At 39.8% G+C, this 18023-nt stretch overlaps 1 protein-coding gene across 12 annotated transcripts in view; it reads right to left on the bottom strand.

The window, feature by feature from the left end:
* Positions 1 to 18023, bottom strand: part of Dmd (dystrophin) — a 2367748-nt gene that overhangs the window by 987832 nt on the left and 1361893 nt on the right. The gene's annotated exons all lie outside the window — the stretch shown is intronic.

Raw genomic sequence — 18023 nt, 5'->3', positions numbered from 1 at the left:
AAACTCTGTGGCAGACTGGGAAGAAAGAATGTAGAACTCAGATGAAAGACACTAGGTGAACCTGGCCAACAGAGTCTATTAAGCAGGGCACTCATGGGTTCACAGAAACCGAAAAAATTGTTGGGATTCTAATGAAAATTAAATAAAAAAGTGTCTCCATATTTTTAATTGGAATGGTTCACAGGGTACATTTTGAAAATAATAATATGGATTGGTTGAAATATTTTAAGTAACATAATATTTCTTTATATGACAGATTTTGAATATTTTAATTTCATAAAGATAATTAAACCCTTATGGGGATTTAAAATTGAATCATTATATTCATACAAGTCAGAGATACAACTCATAGCAAATAGGATCCTCTTAGTATAACAATGGTTGGATTATTTGGATCCAAGAAGTATGCCACCTTCAGGTTCTGTGTATTATGAAGTGGGGGAGGTTTTAGTTGATGAACAATTTTATGTCTATTTTTTCTTATCTACTAAACCAGGATAAGACATTAACTTCCAACTGATAATGGATTATTAAAAGCAATCCAGCTCTGTATCCAAGTCCCATGGGGGAGAGAGCTGGATTCTCAGAGTGCTTACAATCCAGAGAGCACAGGGGAGACCAACACTTCTGCTCAAATTCCTGGCCCAAGAGGAACCTACTAGTGCCCTCTGGATACAGGAACATGGGAGCAGTCAATAGCATGACTCAATTCCCCAATAAAAAGACATAGACTAACCAACTGGATAAGTAAAGAGGACCCAACATAATGCTGCATACAGCAAAAACACCTCAGTGACAAACCAGAGACTACCTCAGAGTAAAAGGCTAGAAAACAATTTTCCAAGCAAATATCCAATGTAACAAGCTGGAGTAGCCATTCTAATACAGAATAAAATCAACTTTCAACCAAAAGTTGTCAAAAAAGATAAGGAAGGACACTTCATATTCATCAAAGGCAAAATCCACCAAGATGAAATCTCAATCCTGAATATCTGTGCTTCAAATGCAAAGACACCTACATTCATAAAAGAAATATTATTAAAGCTCAAAGTACACATTGCACCCTGCACAATAATAATAAGAAATTTCAACACCCCACTTTCATCAATGGACAGATCATGGAAACAGAAACTAACAGAGACACAGAGAAACTAACAGAAGTTATGAACCAAGTGAATTTACCAGATACTTATAGAACATTTCATCCTACAAGAAAAGAATATACCTTCTTCTCAGTACCTCATGGTACCTTCTACAAAATTGACCATATAATCAGTCACAAAACAGGCCTCAACAGATAAAAGAAGATAGAAATAATCCCATGCACCCTATCAGATCAGCACGGACTAAGGCTGCTCTTCAATAACAACAATAGTGACAGAATGTCCACATGTATATGGAAGTTGAACAATGCTCTACTCAATGATAACTTGGACAAGGAAGAAATAAAAATTAGAGACTTTTTAGAATTTAATGAAAATGAAGTCACAAAATACCCAAACTTATGGGACACAATGAAAGGAGTGGTAAGAGGAAAACTCTGTTTGCCTCCAAAAAGGAACTGGAGAAAGCATATTTTAGCAGCTTGACACCATACCTAAAAGCTCTAGAACAAAAAGAAGCAAATATCCCCAAGAGTCATAGAAGGCAGGAAATAATCAAACTCAGGGCTGAAATCAACCAAGTAGAAATAAAAAGGACTATATAAAGAATGAGGAAAACCAGGAGCTGTTTCTTTGAGAAAATCACCAGGATAGATAAACCCTTAACCAGACTAACCAGATACATAGAGAGTATATCCAAATTAACCAAATCAGAAAAGAAAAAGGAGACATAACAAGAGAATCTCAGGAAATTAAAAAAAAATCATCAGATCCTACTACAAAAGCCTATATTTAACAAAATTGGAAAATATTAATGAAATGGACAATTTTCTAGACAGATAACAGGAAACAAAGTTAAATCAGGATCAGATAAACCATCTGAACAGTCCCATAATTCCTAAAGAAACAGAAGCAGTTTTTAAAAGTCTCCCAACAAAAAAGCCCAGGTCCAGATGGGTTCAATGCCGAATTCTATCAAACCTTCATAGAAGACCTCATACCAATACTGTCCAAACTATTCCACGAAATAGAATCAGGCAGCGCACTACCCAATTTCTACTATGAAGCCACAATTACACTTACACCTAAACCACACAAAGACCCAACAAACAAAGAGAACTTCAGACCAATTTTACTTATGAATATTGAAGCAAAAATACTCAATGAAATTCTAACAAACTGAATCCAAGAACAAAACAAAATAATCATCCATTATGGTCAAGTAGACTTCATCTCAGGGATGCAGGGATTGTTCAATATACAGAAATCCATCAATGTGGAAAGCCTTGATAACATTCGCCATTACAAGATGGCGCTGGCTTCCGCTGTGCCCCACGTGGAAAGCCGTGATGACATTCGCCATTACAAGATGGCGCTGGGTTCCGCTGCGCCAGCCCGACTTCCTTTCAGTAAACTAGCTGTGTGCGCATGTGCAAGAGTGTGTTCATGCCAAGTCTTTGTCCACCCTGGGGCATGCCAATGAGATCATGGGTAAGCAACCAATCAGGCATGGACATGCCACATTAGGGTGTATATAAGCAGCGCCATTCTGGGGCTCGGTCTCTCCCTCTTTAAGATGCAATAAATGCTTTGCTGCAGAAGGATCCTGATGTCCCATGTCATTCTTGCTGGCGAGACGTTAGACGCACGATATTTGGTGCCGAAACCCGGAAAAAAACACCTCACCATCGCCGGTGCGGAGAAGAGCCTCCGCTCGCGGAGAGGGTCCAGAACTGCAGGACGCAGGTAGGCTCTGAGAAGTATGTTTGGTCTTGATCTCTCTCGTCTCTGTCCTCCATTAGAAGATGCGGTGGAAGCTTTTGTTATCGTTTTGGCAGCGCTCATTCTTTCTCTTTTGGTTTTCGATTTTGCAGCTGCCACTAGGCACAGTCAGAAATCGTGCCTAGAAGATGAGAAATGCCGCCCAACAGTAATAGCAGGACAAGGGGTGTTAGAGGAGTTACAGGACAGCATGTCAGAAACAGAGCAAGGTGAAAGATTAGAAGCTTTAAGAAGGAAAGGTGCACCTAAGAAAAGAGGCCCTTCCAAGGACCTTGGATCCGAGTAAGCGAGAGATAAGGGAAAGGACGCCCTGGGAGAGAAAAAGGGAGGAGATAAAAGGAACACAGTATTTTGGGAGAAAAATTTTGTCTTTGTGCTTGTAAAAGGTGTGATTAGGCTCTGGAAACTTCACAGAGTCATACTGATCAGATTTGAGAGAGGTAGACCGCCTGAAACATTTATTCAGGAGAATCAAACAAAAAGATATCTCAATTCTAAACTTTTGTCTTCAGAGATGTATTTTACAGAGTGTGCCTACTTGGATTCCTGGTCTCAAGGACTTTTAGCTCCCAGTCAGAACACATCAGCTACAGCATTAGTTTCATTTTTCCTACCCCCTATCCCAAGGACATCTCAACGCCCATGCACAGCTTGATGGAGTTAATGTAATTGGGTTGTGAGTGAAAATATTTAGGACTGTGTTTCACTTCCATACCATTTGTGAATGTCAGTCGTGCTGCTCAGATATCCCGTAATATATCTCAGTATCTTACAGGAATTTGGTTTCAACACGTTGATGGACTAGTCCAGGAATTGAGACAATCCATCGTCCATATCAACTCCACTCGAGGGGATGGTCACCGTGGAAGTTGTGGGAAAGGGGAAATCCTACCTCTCTGCTGACTCCTATTGGAATCTGGGTCCCTTTGGTGGGACACCGTCTAGTTTTTTCCCCTCTGTCTATTGTCTGTCCTTGGTGCACCAAGCTGTCCATGTATGTCAGTTTATGTCTGTGGTTTTTGTTTCTCGTTGTTTAAATGTTTTATGTTTCATGTTCAAAAGAAAAAATGGTAAAAACATTATCTGCCCGCCATTCACACCTTGATTTGGTTTTAACTCGTTTCAAAAAAGGAACAAATGAATAAAAAGCAGTTTCAATGAGTCCTTGGAGCCCTGTACCTGTAGCCAGGAGTCTAGGTCAGCTGGAGAAGCTGCCCGCGGGGGGGGGGGGGGGCTGAGCGTCTGCACGAGCTGATCTTAAAGGCGCCAGCAGCTCCTCAGCTTCTTTGGTACAGGAGCTGATGGCTGTTTCTCTTAGAAAAATCTCTGACTTATTATTAGACTTAGCAGTTGACAAGGTGCTTCTCTTAAAATCATAGCTAGAAAATTAAAAATGGTGCTTGGTCTAAATATTAAAGATTTGTGTAGCCAATTCAATTTTGTTTCTGATTGGTTTTAAATGTATAAATATGCTCTACATGCCTTGGTTATGTACTATTGGCTTTTAAGTTATTAGATATGGTTAAAAAGGTGTAACATTGGTAACAGAAAGTTGGCTTAAAATTGTAATTTAGATAAAGTCATTCTAGACAACATGTGACATGAGCCAACCTAGGGAAACAGGTCTAAATTGAGATAATATTTTTTATGGAATTCTTATCCTAGAAATCAGGCTTCTAAAACATTTTAGGGCAATGTCTCTTTGAGGTATCGGAGACCGCACCATTGTGCGTTCATATGTAGGAATTGGCAGTCAAACTTTGTAGCATGAAGGATAGACTCGGCGTTTTGGAGACTGGATTTTGGAGACTAGGTTGTTGGAGGTTGAGTTTTGCTTTCCAAAGTTGTGGTTTGCCCTGAAGTTATCTGTATTTTGATGCTAATTCCACTGCCCCAAGGACAGCTGCCTGGTCACTACTCAGAACACAGGTGACCTTGTGGTTGTGCTCTGGTGTTACAAGGAGAACTTAAGGATTGTGATTAAGGATTGCCAGTGTTTCATTGACTAACTCAAACTTATTTATTATTGAGAAAAAATCAAACAGATAGAGATTGTTACAGGATTTACGAAGGATTGATGAGGTTTTAGAACTTGTGAGAGCATTACAGCCTGTTTGCTTACTCCAACTGCCATTTCAAGATAGATTTAGAGGATGTCCTGGCGATTGTGAGTTTTCATTTTGTGAGCTTGCTTACAATTTTAGAGAGCCCATAAAGTGATATCATTAAAAATTTTACAAAGGAATGGCTAATAGCCTTATATTATATAATTTTGTCGCTTCTTCAATGTAAGAAGTTAGAACTTTAAATCTTTCAGTGTATATAGAAATTTTTACTACAAACCTTTGCTCTCAAAATGAGCTTTAATATTTGGGGAGTAGCTGTTACACTACTCCAGAAAAGAATATTTGAAACTAATTTTAAACTTCTAAGGATATGTTAGTTGGCTAAGTACCTCACTTTACCAGAGGACTTAGGTCTTTGTTATCCTCATTGGAAATAAAGTTTGTGAGGTGCTAGAGAGATGGCTTAGTGGTTAAGAACACTAAATACTGTTCTTTTAGAGGCCATTTAAGAACTCAAACTGGATTGCCTAGACCCCTTAACGAGGGAGGACAATGATACTAGACAGTTTATATCTTAATAAATAAAAAGGGGGAGTTATCCCTGTATACTAAATAATGCCCCTTTTATTTCAATTTTAAAATTTGGATGCCAAGGAACCCTTGAGTGTTTACGGCACCCTACAAGTAGGCATACTTCTACCTAGGTGAAATAGAAAGATTCTGTCACATATTGACATGATCCTGTTCAGATATTTTATATGGGGAAGAGGGAATCTTTGTGTTTTTTCTACAGGATGCTACAAGAGTATGCCAGCTGCCTGAGTGGCTGGTGAGACTTGCTGATCCTGAGAGCATGAATATTCAACTCTCCTGGTTCGGATCCCTGAAGTCATTCTTGTACGCTTAGAGGAAGATAGAAGATTCCCCCTCATCTTTTGTCATCACAGAAATTTTGGCGTTGCTACAGTCAGTGTTACCACTGCGTGTGTCCCGTCCCACTGTGGACTATGCTCAGACCCTCTGTACACTGCTGCTTGCTGGAGAAGACTGAACTCCAGCCGTTACCCCTGCCCCCCTCATTCCCCTGGCGACTCTTGCTGCCTTAACTGGTGTTGTCATTTTGCAGTCTGTAGCTTCACAGGAATGCCATCTGCGTGAATCTGCTGTGGACTGAGGAACTCTGCCCTGGTTGTACAGATCTCAGACATGGTTCCATTGCCTGCTGGTTATTCCAGAGAAGAATGACCAATCCTAAACTGTCCTGGAAAAGACCTTGTTACTTTCGTTGCTATTGAAGCAGCCATTACTGCTGCAGCCATTGTGTCTGCAGTGTCTAGAGTTACCCTCCCCCAATCTATTGTTAGGCAAGCACAGTGGGTGAACTTTCTGGAGTAGTTGCTAACAATTGGGAATTCTAAATTTTATTATAGGAGCGGCTTGACTACGGCCCTTGGTGGTAGCAGCTGAGGAGAAACAGATGAGCTGCCCACTACTTATCAGGAGTGGCTCTGTTTGGTACAGCCCTATGCTGTGGATTAGTGTTCATGCTATGGTTGGTTTGCAAACTCAGATCTCAACAGAAACGTGAAAAGGTCGTTGTCACTCAAGCACTTGTGGCCATTGAACAAGGGGCCACCCCTGGAATTTGGTTATCTATGCTCAGGAATTAGTCGGCATCTAAGTTCTCTGCGCTTGCACCCCATGGATTTGTGGATCCATTGCACTGGGATGAGAGAGACTCAATGATTCTTTGATCAGCCCTTCTACATCGCTGAGGTTTCCTCATTGCACGCGATAGGGTGATCATGATTTCCCCACTATCTCATTTTCTGGCTGGCCTCTTTTGTAGAGTTCACCCTAGGTCGTTTAGCAGTTACTGTCACACAGCACTGCAGTATCCAGAGACAAGCAACTTTCCTGATGCACAGACCAATCTAAGACACGGGGCCCAGTGGCGATATGGTTACCCTATGACGGATAAGGCTGTGACATTAGAGGAACGACCTAAGACAGGAGCCACAGCAGATGGATGTAACTGCAGAGGCCTAGACCAGCCTCATTCTAGTAAAACAAAAAGGGGGAGATGTGGAAAGCCGTGATAACATTCGCCATTACAAGATGGCGCTGGCTTCCGCTGTGCCCCACGTGGAAAGTCGCGATAACATTTGCCATTACAAGATGGCGCTGGGTTCCGCTGCACCAGCCCGACTTCCTTTCAGTAAACTAGCTGTGTGCGCATGTGCAAGAGTGTGTTCATGCCAAGTCTTTGCCCACCCCGGGGCGTGCTAATGAGATCATGGGTAAGAGACCAATCAGGCGTGGACATGCCACATTAGGGTGTATATAAGCAGCGCCATTCTGGGGCTCGATCTTTTCCTCTTTAAGATGCAATAAATGCTTTGCTGCAGAAGGATCCTGATGTCCACGTGTCATTCTTGCTGGCGAGATGTTAGGTGCGCGACACATCAAAGATCATCAAAGTGATCAATAATGTAAACAAACTCAAAGAAAATGTACATGTTCATCTCATTAGATGCCAAGAAAGCATTTGACAAAATTCAACACACCTTCATTTTAGAAGTTTTGGAAAGATCAGGAATTCAAGGCTCATACCTACAAATAGTAAAATCAATATACAACAAACTAGTAGCCAACATTAAACTAAATGAAGAGGAACTTCAAGCAATCCCACTAAAATCAGGGACTAGACAAGGCTGCCCATTCTCTCCCTACTTATACAATACAGTACTCGAAGTCCAAGCCAGAGCATTCAGACAACAAAAGGAGGTCAAAGGAATACAAATGGGAAATGAAGAAGTCAAAGTATCACTACTTGCAGATGATATGATAGTATACTTAAGTGAAATTATGTTCCACCCGACAACTAAGCCTGATAAACAAATTCAGCAAAATGGCTGGGTATAAAATTAACAAATGAGTATCCTTCCTTTAGTCAAAGGATAAACAGGCTGAGAAAGAAATGAGGGAAATGACACCGTTTACAATAGTCACAAATAACATAAAATACCTCTGTGTGACTCTAACCAAGCAAGTAAAAAGTTTGTATCATAAGAACTTCAAGTCTCTGAAGAAATAAATTGAAGAAGTTCTCAGAAGATGGAAAGATCTTTCATGTTCATGGATTGGCAGGATTAATATAGTAAAAACGGCCATTTTGCCAAATCCAATCTATAGATTCAATGCAATCCCCACCAAAGTTCCAACTCAATTCTTTGTAGAGTTAGAAAGAACAATTTGCAAATTCGTTTGAAATAACTAAAAAAGAAAAAAAAAACCTATCCTCAACAATAAAAGAACTTCTGGGGGAATGACCATCCCTGACCTCAAGCTATATTACAGAGCAATAGTGATAAAACCTGTGTGGTATTGGTTCAGAGACAGGAAGGTGGATCAGTGGAATAGAATTGAAAACCCAGAAATGAAGCCACAAACCTATGGTCACTTGATCTTTGACAAAGGAGCTAAAACTATCCAGTGTTAAAAAGATAGCACTTTCAATGAATGGTGCTGATTCAACTGGAGGTCATCATGGAGAAGAATGCAAATCCACTCATTTTTATCACCCTACACAAAGCTTAAATCAAGGACCTCCACATCAAACTAGATACACAAAAACTATTAGAAGAAAAATTGGGGAAGAACCTGAAACACATAGACACTGGGGAATATTTCCTGAAGAAAACACCAATAGCTTATGTAAGGCAAACACACTGTCATTAGGACAAAACAGCGACCAATATATTGGGAAAAGATCTTCAAAAATCCTTCATCAGATAGAGGGTTAATATCCAAAACATACAAAGAACTCAACAAGTTAGACTCCAGAGAGCCAAATAACCCTATTAAAAATGGGGTACAGACCTAAACAAAGAATTCTCAACTGAGGAATATCGAATGGCTGAGGGTATCTAAAGAAATGTTCCTTTAGTCATCAGGGAAATGCAAATCATACAACCCTGAGATTCCACCAGTCAGAATGGCTAAGATCAAAAACTCAGGTGAAAATAGATGCTGTTGAGAATGTGGAGAAGTAAGTACATTCTTCCATTGTTGGTGGGATTGCAAACTGGTACAACCACTCTGGAAATCAGTCTGGAGGTTTCTCAGAAAATTGGACATTGTGCTACCTGACGATACAGCTATACAACTCCTTGGCACATACCCATAAAATGCTCCAACATACAACAAAGACACATGCTCCACTATGTTCATAGCAGCCTTATTTATAATAGTCAGAAGCTGGAAAGAACCCTGATGCCCTTTAACAGAGGAATGGATACAGAAAATGTGGTACTATACAATGGTGTACTACTCAGATATCAAAAACAATGACTTCATGAACTACAAAAGCAAATGGATGGAACTTGAAAATATCATCCTGAGTGAGGTAACCCAATAACAAAAACACACACGGTATGCACTCACTGATAAGTGGATATTGGCCCAAAAGATTGAATACTCAAGATACAATTCACAGACCACATTAAGGTCAAAAGAAGAAGGACAACCAATGTGGGGATGCTTCACTTCTTCTTAAAAAAGGAAACAATAATATTCATAGGAGAGGATATGGAGACAAAATTTGGAGCAGAGACTAAAGGAATGGCCATTCACAGCCTGCCCCACCTGGGGATCTAGGCCATATATATACAGCCACCAATACTAGACAATTGATGAAGCCAAGAAGTGCATGTTGACAGGAGCCTGATATAGCTATGTCCTGAGAAGCTCAGCCAGAGCATGAAAAATACAGAGGCGAATGCTAGCAGCAAACCACTGACCTGAGAACAGGGTCACTGTTGGGGGAATTAGAGAAAGGATTGAAGGTGCTGAAGGGGCTTGTAACCCCATACGAACAGCAATATCAACCAACCAGAGCTCCTACGGACTCAACCACCATCCAAACAGCACACATCAACAGACCCGTGTCTCCAGCTGCATATGTAGCAGAGGATGGCCTCATTGGGCACCAATGGGAGAAACCCTTGCTCCTACCAAGGCTGGACCCCCCAGTGTAGTGGAATGTTGGGGGTGGGTTGGAAAGAGAGCATGTCTGAGGAGGGGGAATGCCCTTACAGAAGAAGGGAAGGGGTATGGGGGAAGGGGACTTATGGCAGGGAAACCTGGAAAGAGAATAATATTTGAGATGTAAATAAAAAAGTCCAAATAAAAAAAAGAAAGAAAAAAAAGCAACTGGAAGTTCTACATAGTGTTACATAAAGAGCTTATTTTACTATCGCTAGTAACACATGTGGAAACTTGAGTAATCTCTCCAGCATCTAAAGTACTTCAATTCCAGCCATAAATGCATATTTAATAGACAATCCAACAAAGAATCTTAATTTGAACAACATAGCAGTTACCTCCTAGGTTAGAAAAATGTGAAAATCCCTCAGTTCTTAACGAGTTTAGATCACAGTCACAAAGTAGTACACTGAAACAGGTAGCATCCTTTAAAATGTTCTTCATGTATTGTTTCATGAGATGTCCTACAAGGATATATAGATGGAGATAATGGAAATTTACGAAAGCTCAAGTCAGTGAGTAGGTTCCAGGAAGGAAGACGAATTTGGCCTTGTTCTTATAGTGGTCTTTCCTATCTTCACTGCTCATTCAGGAAATCAAGGGGATACAGATCAGTAAAGAAGAAGTCAAAATATCACTATTTGTAGATGATATGATAGTATATTTAAGTGATCCCAAAAGTTCCACCAGAGAACTACTAAAGCTGATAAACAACTTCAGCAAAGTGGCCGGGTATAAAATGAACTCAAATAAATCAGTAGCCTTCCTCTACACAAAAGAGAAACAAGCCGAGAAAGAAATTAGGGAAACGACACCCTTCATAATAGACCCAAACAATGTAAAGTACTTTGGTGTGACTTTAACCAAGCAAGTAAAAGATCTGTACAATAAGAACTTCAAGACTCTGAATAAAGAAATTGAAGAAGACCTCAGAAGATGGAAAGATCTCCAATGCTCATGGATTGGCAGGATTAATATAGAAAAATGGCCATTTTACCAAAAGTGATCTACAGATTCAATGCGATCCCCATCAAAATACCAATCCAATTCTTCAGAGAGTTAGACAGAACAATTTGCAAATTCATCTGGAATAACAAAAAACCCAGGATAGCTAAAACTATTCTCAACAATAAAAGGACGTCAGGGGGAATCACTATCCCTGAACTCAAGCAATACTACAGAGCAATAGTGATAAAAACTACATGGTATTGGTACAGAGACAGACAGATAGACCAATGGAACAGAATTGAAGACCCAGAAATGAACCCACACACCTATGGGCACTTGATTTTTGACAAAGGAGCCAAAACCATCCAATGGAAAAAAGATAGCATTTTCAGCAAATGGTGCTGCTTTAACTGGAGGTCAAAATGTAGAAGAATGCAAATCGATCCATGCTTATCACCCTGTACAAAGCTTAAGTCCAAGTGAATCAAGGACCTCCACATCAAACCAGATACACTCAACCTAATAGAAGAAAAACTAGGGAAGCATCTGGAACACATGGGCACTGGAGAAAATTTCCTGAACAAAACACCAATGGCTTATGCTCTAAGATCAAGAATCGACAAATGGGACCTCATAAAACTGCAAAGCTCCTGTAAGGCAAAGGACACTGTGGTTAGGACAAAACGGCAAGCAACAGATTGGGAAAAGATCTTTACCAATCCTACAACAGGTAGAGGGCTTATATCCAAAATATACAAAGAACTCAAGAAGTTAGACCGCAGGGAGACAAATAACCCTATTAAAAAATGGGGTTCAGAGCTAAACAAAGAATTCACAGCTGAGGAATGCCGAATGGCTGAGAAACACCTAAAGAAATGTTCAACATCTTTAGTCATAAGGGAAATGCAAATCAAAACAACCCTGAGATTTCACCTCACACCAGTGAGAATGGCTAAGATCAAAAACTTAGGGGACAACAGATGCTGGCGAGGATGTGGAGAAAGAGGAACACTCCTCCACTGTTGGTGGGGTTGCATACTGGTACAACCATTCTGGAAATCAGTCTGGAGGATCCTCAGAAAATTGGACATTGAACTGCCTGAGGATCCAGCTATACCTCTCTTGGGCATATACCCAAAAGATGCCCCAACATATAAAAAAGACACTTGCTCCACTATGTTCATCGCAGCCTTATTTATACTAGCCAGAAGCTGGAAAGAACCCAGATGCCCTTCAACAGAGGAATGGATACAGAAAATATGGTACATCTACACAATGGAATATTACTCAGCTATCAAAAACAACGAGTTTATGAAATTCGTAGGCAAATGGTTGGAACTGGAAAATATCATCCTGAGTGAGCTAACCCAATCACAGAAAGACATACATGGTATGCACTCATTGATAAGTGGCTATTAGCCCAAATGCTTGAATTACCCTAGATGCCTAGAACACATGAAACTCAAGACGGATGATCAAAATGTGAATGCTTCACTCCTTCTTTAAAAGGGGAACAAGAATACCCTTGGCAGGGAATAGAGAGCCAAAGGTTAAAACAGACACAGAAGGAACACCCATTAAGAGCCTGCCCCACATGTGGCCCATACATATACAGCCACCCAATTAGACAAGATGGATGAAGCAAAGAAGTGCAGGAGGACAGGAGCCGGATGTACATCTCTCCTGAGAGACACAGCCAGAATACAGCAAATACAGAGGCGAATGCCAGCAGCATACCACTGAACTGAGAACAGGACCCCCGTTGAAGGAATCAGAGAAAGAACTGGAAGAGCTTGAAGGGGCTCGAGACCCCATATGTACAACAATGCTAAGCAACCAGTGCTTCCAGGGACTAAGCCACTATCTAAAGACTATACATGGACTGACCCTGGGCTCCAACCTCATAGGTAACAATGAATGGTGTAGTAAGAGCACCAGTGGAAGTGGAAGCCCTTGGTCCTGCCAAGACTGAACCCCGAGTGAACGTAATTGTTGGGGGGAGGGTGGTAATGGGGCGAAGATGGGGAGAGGAGCACTCATATATAGGGGGAGGGGGAGGGGTTAGGGGGACGTTTGCCCAGAAACCGGGAAAGGGAATAATATTCGAAATGTAAATAAGAAATACTCAAGTTAATTAAAAAAAATATGGTGTTTTATCCAGAGGAGTGTGACTGGATATACGAACCACACTCCAGGAATACTTGGCCAGCACATGCACACACACACACACACACACACACACACACACCTAGGTCAATAGGCTCTAACCCCAGATGTTCCAATTCTAAAGGATCAGCCTATCTTGTTTCCAGCTGATACAAAGGCTACAGGTTCTATTACATGGACTAGGACAACTACTGTAGAACCAAATGAAAAATCACCCATAGATACATTTAAATTTATCTTGATTTCTCTTCAGATTTCAAGAAATCTTACAGCTTTAAACCCTTTAGCAGTTTACTGTAGTGCCCTTGAATTACAGAAACAAGTACATATGGTACAGGACATAAATATTCTCACCATCTACTTGGATGCACAGCTGTCCTGCCCCCAGAAACCATCTGACAACATTCACCAAATTGATGGATTATGTTTTATCCCTTCTGCTCCTTACCTAATGGTTCTTTAATTTAACTAATGACTGTAATTCTCATTAGATGCTGGTGGTACATTATGATTTTTTTCAAAACTACTCTTAGCAGAACATCAGTGGATACATATTACTTAGGCAGAAATACCCAATATTCCAGGTGGCTTGAGCAGCAGGTGCTGATGTTGTTAGTAATGATGGCATAAGGAGAGAGTGTGGTTCTTTTGACCACTGCAAAGATTTTGTTATTTAGTTCAGGGATTCCTCCAATTAAGATATACATTAAATGACCTTCTACTAAATAATTTGCAGCAATAAAATTCTACACAGGAAAAATCTCCTTCGGTTTATACAAGTGGGCCAAAAGAATTCAAAGATCATGGTATCCAGGTTTGTCCTTAAAGCAACTCCATATCGCCTTTGTGTTTCAACATCACACATACTGTTTTTAAAAGATCCTGTTTTAAATGGCATCCTATTAGTGATATCTCTCTTTGCTTCATTTACAGTACTTGCCTCTATGCCATGCTCCTCAATTATTGTGTTCTTGGTGTCTATTTTTACATTATCACTTATTCCTCTGTATGAGAACTGTCTACTTTCCAGCTATTCTGCTTAAGTAGCACAAGTGCTAAGGACATAAGTATAACTCAGCTCATCTGTTTCTCTACCAGGACTGCAAATAACTTCTAATTTGTTGAGTCCCAGAGTTATTATTTCTACATGGAAGCAACTGCACAAAGTTTGATAGTGGTGAAGATTTTGAAAACCTTTATTTAGTGATTTTTAAAAACTGCAATATAGTGGCTTTTCTGGAAATGTTGATACTACATATTGACTTACCTTAAAGGTAGTTAAAATGTGTTCGCTATTTTAATGATTGAAGCTTTTAAATTTTTGTCGATCACAGTGATAATAGGCTCACTTTAATACCTCAAGATGTACTTAAACCCAGTTGTTAGACTTGGTAGACTGGTCATGACAGATTAACGTTATATCCATATGACCTCATTGAACCTTAATTACTTCTTCAAAGGAGCTATCTCCAATGACCATTGTTTTGAGAATTTGGATTCCAAACATATACTTGAAAAATGCAGTTTAGTTTATAAGAGTGACTATACATCTTGAAGATGACATTTAGTTAATTAATTAGCTAGTTAATGATACTTTTCATGAGATAATGTTCTGAATAAGGGAATACACCAATTTAATGAGATGAATTACCATTAAATGTCAAATTTGTCTGGCCAAGCATCATTTTTAATGAAATAATCTTTAGGTACATGTAGGAAGTATCACAGTGAGAGATGATGAAACAAACAAGCATGTCACCCAGTAAGTAAGCAAATGGACTGTAAACATAGTTATTAATTTAACAAAAGCCAAACATTTGTGAACCTGGAACAGATGTTTATTGTATTCTGTAAACCTGTGTTACATAATATGCTAGCAATTAGCAAGCTTTGGCTACTGACAACTTAAAATGTGACTAAGTTGAATTTATTGTTTTTTTTTTTATTTATTCACCTTATATTCTGCTCATTGTGCCCTTCTAGGTCACCCTGTCTCACAGTCCTTCCCTCCATTACCTCTCCCCTTCTCCTCTGAGAAGGTGGACAACCCCTGGGTATTTCACAAACCTGGCATATCAAGTCTCTTTGGGGCTAGAGGTATCCTCAGCTACTGAGGCCAGACAAGACAGTTCAGCTAGAGGACTATATTCCATTGACAGGCAACAGATTTTGGGGTAGACATTGCTCCAATTTTTAGGGACCACACATGAAGACCAAATTGGATATCTGCTCGAGACCCCATATGAACAACAATGCTAACCAACCAGAGCTTCCAGGGACTAAGCCACTACCTAAAGACTATACATGGACTGACCCTGGACTCTGACCTCATAGGTAGCAATGAGTATCCTAGTAAGAGCACCAGTGGAAGGGGAAGCCCTGGGTCCTGCTAAGGCTGAACCCCCAGTGAACTAGACTGGTGGGGGGAGGGCGGCAATGGGGGGAGGGTTGGGAGGGGAACACCCATAAGGAAGGGGAGGGGGGAGGGGGATGTTTGCCCGGATACCGGGAAAGGGAATAACACTCGAAATGTATATAAGAAATACTCAAGTTAATAAAAAAAAGTAAAAAAAAAAAGAAATGTAGATAAAAAAATCCAATAAAAACAAAAACAAAATAACAACAACAAAAAACAAGAACATCATTAAGTTTGAAGATAAATAAATAGAACTAGAAAATATCATCCCAAGTGAGGTTACCTAGACTCAAAGGATATGTATGGTATGTACTCACTGTTAAGTGAAAATTAACTTTCTTATTTTACCTTGTCCAGTATAGATAAAGTCAAATTGAAGCCATAGATATGTGTGTATCATATAATACTTTCATTGAACAATACTGGTTTAATCCATACCTATACATTTCTATGTATTTCATAATAAATATTATATATGTGTTTTAATTATATAATAAAATGTATATTATACATAAAGAATAAAATCAATATAACTAGCTAATTGTAACATAAAATGATATTGAATTATTAACATGTTCTAGGTAAGTGGTCCTTGGAACATAGATAAAAAATTACTTCACTAATTCAAAGGAAGTTGTTACGAATTTATAGATATCCAAGCACATAATGTTTAACATTATTCATTAAAAATCCAGGAACAGAGTTTGGGGGGAGGTAGTAAAAAAAAATCCAGGAACAGGGTCTGAGCTTCCATAAAATTTAATATGTTTATAGAGTTTGTATATTAAATTGGAGAAGTTACTGAGTAAGGAACTAAAATTCAATAAAAGTGTAATTCAATCTACATGAATGAGAACAAAAACTTTGAGCACAACAGAAATAAGGTTTAACGATTTTTTTTTATAACTAACCCAACAATTTGGAATACCGTGGCATGCTAATGTTAAGAATTGTCTTTCTGTCCCCTGCACCGAAATTTCGTGGGGGAGAGAGCTGAACTCCCAGAACTGCAGACAATCCTGAGAATTCAGGGCAGACTTCCACTTCTGCCCACTTCTCACATTCCTGGCCCAAGAGGAAACTGTATAGTGCCTCTGGATACAGTAATATAGGAGTAGCCAGTGGCAGGAAACTGCTTGTTTCTGCCTGTGCCCAGAAATGAACTGAACCAGTCCTACATATCCTTGCACCCAAATCCCATGGGAGAGAGAGCAGGACCCTCAGAACTCAGAGGAGACAATTTTCTGCCCACGTATCTGACCAAAGAGGAAATCGCCTAGTGCCATCTGTGCCCTCTGGGCACAGGGACCCAGAAGCATTCAGGGGCAGGACCCTTCTGGTTTCTGCCTGTGCCTAGAGCTGAAAGCCAGCTGCCAGGAGCACCTACACACCTGAAAGCAGAGGTAAGACCAACTCTTCTGTGCCAGGCAACTCACCTGGATGCTTCAGGTCACACAAACGCAAGAGCAGTTCTCTATTCCCAGATTGGGCTGAAAGGAAGCAGATCTACAGGAGTGCTGACACACATGACTACAGTAGGGTCAAGCCACTGTCAGAGACAGCAAGACCAAGCTAACACCAGAAACAACCTGATAGTGAGAGGCAAGCCCAGGAACTTAAGCAACAAAAACCAAGATTACTTTGCATCATCAGAGCTCAGTTCTCCCACCAAATCAAATACGGGATATCCACACACACCGGAAAAGCAAGATTTGGATTTAAAATCACATTTTATGATGATCATGGAGGACTTTAAGAAAGACATAAATAACTCCCTTAAAGAAATACAGGACAACACAAGCAAACAAGTAGAAACCCTTAAAGAGGAAACACAAAAATCCCTTAAAGAATTACAGAAAAATACAATCAAACAGGTGAAGGAAATGAACAAAATCATCCAGCATTTAAAATGGAAATAGAAACAATAAAGAAAGCAGAAAAGGAGACAATTCTGGAGATAGAAAACCTAGGAAAGAGATCAGGAGTCATAGATGCAAGTATCACAAACAGAATTCAAGAAATAAAAGAAAGAATCACAGGGGCAGAAGACACCATAGAAAACATTGATACAACCTTCAAAGATAATGTAAAATGCAAAAAGCTCCTAGCCCAAAACATCCAGGAAATCTAGGACACAATGAGAAGAACAAACATAAGGATAACAGTATAGAAGAGAGTGAAGACTCGCAACATAAAGGCCCAGTAACTATCTTCAACAAAATTATAGATGAAAACTTCCCTAATCTAAAGAAAGAAATGCCCATAAACATACAATAAACCAACAGAACTCCAAATAGATTGGACTAGAAAAGAAATTCCTTTTGTCACAGAATAGTCAAAACTCTAAATGCACAAGACAAAGAAATTTAAAAGAAGTAAGGAAAAAAGGTCAAGTAACATATAAAGGATAACCTACCAAAATTACACCAGACTTCTCATCAGAGACTATGAAAGCCAGAAGAACAAAAATGCCAGCCCAGGCTACTATATCCAGCA

The sequence above is a fragment of the Rattus norvegicus genome, chromosome X (genome assembly GCF_036323735.1).
Source record: "Rattus norvegicus strain BN/NHsdMcwi chromosome X, GRCr8, whole genome shotgun sequence".
Lineage (NCBI taxonomy): Eukaryota > Metazoa > Chordata > Mammalia > Rodentia > Muridae > Rattus > Rattus norvegicus.
The sequence above is the reverse complement of the archived record's forward strand: the minus strand, read 5'-3'. Positions and strand labels throughout refer to the sequence as shown.